Below are 4536 nucleotides of genomic sequence, written 5' to 3'. Positions count from 1 at the left end.
CCATCCTAGTGCAGTGTCAAAAACGCTCTTATGTTATGGGACGGAGGGAGTAGTTCGACTACCCACTGCCCGACACTGTAAAAGCTACTCCTTCATTGTATCCAGCCTGGCAAAATTGATGGTATAGATCCATGACCTTACTCAGATAGAATTTAGAGAGCTTTCATACTCTGCGCCTATTATAGAGCTGCAGCTAACACCAGGGTGTTCCTGCAAGATTTGTTATTATTCTGGTCAACCTTCATTTGAGAAGCACTTCCGGAATTTGTAGGGACATCTTTGGTTTGAGCCAAGCCTAGCCTACCAAATATTTGGGTAGCTAAAATTTGGCAAATGCTGGCAAGAAAAATGAACCGGGGTTTTGGGTATGCCAAAAATTTGGCACCCATCTAAACAATTACCAAAAAATTGGTAGGGTGGTTTTAGACCACCAACCAAACACTACCCTTAGCATCCAAACGTCGAACCTGTGTTTGATTGCTTACCTGAAGGCTAATGGTGTTCTTATGGTATATTGTAGGGGCTTGAATTTTCGAATTTTGAGGTGAATGTGATGTGTTGAAGTATGTGAATTGCCCCATATAACATGCCCTAACTGATGTACTAGGAGACTACTGCCCTTTGATCATTCATTTCTTTGCTTGCTGCAGGCCTTCAAGGTAACAGGCGCCACCGCCCCTAGAGCTAACGGGGATAGGGGGAGCGACTCTCCAAGCTAGAAAGAAACTGGAGTCGGGTGCAACTGACAGGAGCAAGAGTTCTTGTAGTCTCGGGCACTGACGATGATGAGCGCGGTTACTTGGTTAACTCTGGAGAGCATACGTAATGTTATCCGAGACGGGAGCTAGATTGTGGCTGTATATGGTGTCACCCTAGCTGCTGTTTAAATGTTTGTACTTTTCTCTACTTAATTTGCTGATGATGATTGTGTATGTACTCCCGCTGTTGGTTTATCAGCAGAACCGAATAATTTTGGGTAATCGTTAATTCAAGGACCAAACTGATTGAGGAATAAATTGGGTGCAACATGCATTGCATGCACCCTTTGGCCACCAGGCACATGCAGACGTGCTTGGATTCCGAATCTTGCATTTTGTGATCCGCATAATTGTAAGCAAAAGTCCAGATCCCTGCAATTGCCATGGAAATGGCACGAGGCATCGTCGTCGCTGCCGCGCACGTGAATGAGCACTGGGCGAGCAGCCTGGGCGCGGCGTAGGTGATGATGGATGGCCATGGCCTACCTCGGCAGGTCGGCACGCGTGGTCGACCGTCGGCTGCTTGGGCTGGGGCAGGGCGCGGGGGACAGGAGGGGCCGGCGTTTGGCCACGAAAGCGCCGTGTGCGGCCTGGAGTTGGCGGCCTGGGCCATGGTTGCGCATCATCTGCGGAGATAAAGATTTTGCATTATGCATCGTCGTGTCCCCATCGTATCTGCGCCCGTGTTCTTTTCCCTGGATCCCACGACGAGCGCCGACAGCGACTGACGGAGAGGACAACATCGTTGGACGATGGGTGTCGACCATTAATACGATCGGCAAAATACTAGCAACTTATTTATTTATGGAATATTTGAAAAGACGTTTGATATATTCATGACCGTCGTGTTTGATGTATCTCAGCACTGAGAGTGAAAGCACATATCCCGGCGTGTGGGTATTATTGCCGTGGGTTTCCTGTGCAAGTTTATCTTTTCTTTGAAAGCAAATCACAAAAAGTTACACTTAGTGACCACTGGATCTGCTGATTTCAGCAGCGTAGTAGCATACGCGCATTTGAACTTTTTCTTTCAGTGGTTATTAAAAAAACAACAACTTTTCTTTCAGTGGCAACACATGAACTTCGCTTCAGAGAAAATATCAAGATGTACTGGTCAAGTGAATTTGTAAGGGCATCTTCAATAAGGGTAGTACCATGCCGTAGCCTTGTTAATCCACATTAGCGGAGTGATGAAACATTATTTTCATCTAGTCCTTAAATGAGTTCTCTCCCCATCCTTTTCACCTTTTCTCTATCCATGGTGGCTCTTTCTTCCCTTTTCCCTCGCACTTCCTCAACAAAGTGGCTACTTTTTCCATCTTAATTTATGGACACCAATAGTGCGCTGACGTTCCATGAAGGTACCCGAGCGAACGATCGTTCCCACAACAAGGTAGATATGAGCGAGCATATTCGTTCACTCGCAAATACCCCCCAACGCAACCCAAAAAGCGCGCGCCGCAGACCACTCGTCCTCTCCCTCTGCTTCTTCCCCTGCTCCAGCAAATGGATTAGCTGGCAAAAATCATGTGTGATTTGTCAGGGCTGGACACATACAATTTACCTATACAAAAGATTGATTGCCATTGGAAAAGGTGAAGATTAGCCGTGCAAAGATTTGCCATGACGTATTGTACAGACGCAAGAGCTCATATATACAATACGTGAATACACTCATATCTATGAACGTACACCCGCACGACATATCCCTATGAGCATCTTCAAAAGACTGTGCCGGCATATATCTTGAGATTTACAAAGTCATCGTAGGCGTACCGCCGGAAATCTAACCTTGGGTGCTAGGGATATCACTGTCCACCTAACAATCCAACCACAAATTGATACGCCTGTGCGTACTATGCTTGATGTATGATATTTGTACAACGCCCGGTCATGCATTCATCCCCACACCTTGCTATTCCAAAAAGAAAAATAAAAATATCATGTTTAACCATGCTATGTCGTTCGCTGCAAAGAAATGTCAAGATTCAAGAACATGAAAAAGAGAAGGACCGTGTAGGGCCTGCATGCATGCAGGAACCTGGTGCTGTCCAAATTCCGCATTCCAGCGCATGTACCACGTGTGTGGACAGTGGCATCATTTTATTTATCAGATACACTGTAGCAAATAGTAAGTATGTGCGTGAGCAGGGAGAAATCCAGTGATACCACACCCTAAATGCTCCCATGATACCATTTCAAAAATTCAATTTTAAATGTTTCAAAAAATTCTAAAAAAACCATGAATGTTCACAAGGAATGAGTCTACATCCCCTAATTTTTTTAGCTTCAAATTCGAAATGTAGATTGAGAAACAAAAAAGACAAATTCAAATGTGAATAGTGTCAATTCTGCTTTTGTCCTTTTGTGACACATATTCATGCTAGATTTGTCATTTTTGTTTCTCAATGTGTATTTCAATTTGGATCTGACTTTTTTTAGGGGTTGTAGTCACATACCTGGTGAACATTCACAAAAAATTCAAATTGATTTTTGAAATTGGTATCATGGGAGCAATTTAGGTGTGCTATCACCTGATACTCTCCTGTGTGAGCAGTAACATTATTTTATCTATGAGGTGTTTGAACAGTTCCTACGTCTGTACAGTCTACAGTACAACACTGATAGCAAACATTTTTTATTTGGGCTCCCATCATGCACATTTTTTATTTGGGCTGATGTTGTAGCGGGTCACTCACCACCAACACAAACTTTAATAAATACTCCCTCCGTCCCAAAATAAGTGTCTCAAGCTTGTAATAAGCTTGAGACACTTATTTTGAGACGGAGGGAGTAGGAAGGAAAACATGACAATTTTTTGATAAATCTAAATCGGTTACATGAAAAATCTAGAATCTTTTGTATTACAAAAATCACGGCGAAATTAGAGAATGTTGTGATGGTCATATGGCATATGTAGAATTTTTTTACTCCGAAGCACAAAAAATTCAGTAAACAATATTTGTACTGATCCACATGGCAAATTTGGAAAATTAATTTCCATGAATGAAAGGCAATGTTGGGAAATTTTGTAAATGGTCACATGGATCTTTTTTAGAAAATTGAAATGACTAAATCATGCTAAATTTAGGAAAAAAATATGTAATTGTTAGATGGCACGTTCTGGAAATTTTTGCACTATAAACATGACAAGTTTTGGAAAATATGTAAAAATGGTTACATGACCAACTTAGAAATTATTGTGTCCTAAATCATGGAAAAAAGAGAGAATGTAGAGATGGTAACATGGAAAATGTATACTTTTTTTACTATGAAGCATGGAAAAACTTGAAAAATGATTGTACTGATAATGAAGAATAACCTATGAAGCATGGCAAATTTTGTACTCATTAATCATGACAACAACACAAAAAAACATGGCAAATTTTTGTGCTCTGAAATTCATGGCAATAACTTCCTTGTTGTGATTTATGATACCATCAATAAACAACAATGTAATTGCCATGAGTCAAAAACACACGTACATAATATTACTTGTTATGCAGAGATTTGCCATCGAATGTATTTTGACATCCTAGCCTATATAGTCATCAATGTATGTTGTCATCCTATCATATCATGTGAAAATTTGGCAACTATATAAATTCATGTCTTCTAGGAAAATCGACAACTACACAAAGTCCCTAAAGTTGTCATTTGAACATTAAAATAATTTCGAAATTTGTCATCTTATCGAAAAATAAATGTTTTGAATTTTCCATGTGGAGATTGCAACCATTCTTCAAAAGTTGCCATGTGTAGAAAACAAATTTTCTTA

General features: G+C 40.9%; 1 protein-coding gene across 1 annotated transcript in view; it reads left to right on the top strand.

The window, feature by feature from the left end:
* The window catches only part of LOC123079231 (CBL-interacting protein kinase 19), a 4385-nt gene extending 3333 nt beyond the window's left edge, over positions 1–1052 (top strand). Inside the window, exon 2 of the mRNA XM_044501945.1 lies at positions 651–1052. The gene's annotated coding sequence lies outside the window, so the exon portion shown is untranslated. The remainder of the gene's footprint in view (positions 1–650) is intronic.
* Positions 1053–4536: the final 3484 nt, after the last annotated feature.

Source organism: Triticum aestivum, chromosome 3D (assembly GCF_018294505.1).
Source record: "Triticum aestivum cultivar Chinese Spring chromosome 3D, IWGSC CS RefSeq v2.1, whole genome shotgun sequence".
NCBI classification, from domain to species: domain Eukaryota; kingdom Viridiplantae; phylum Streptophyta; class Magnoliopsida; order Poales; family Poaceae; genus Triticum; species Triticum aestivum.
This window is presented reverse-complemented; position numbering and strand designations above follow the sequence as displayed.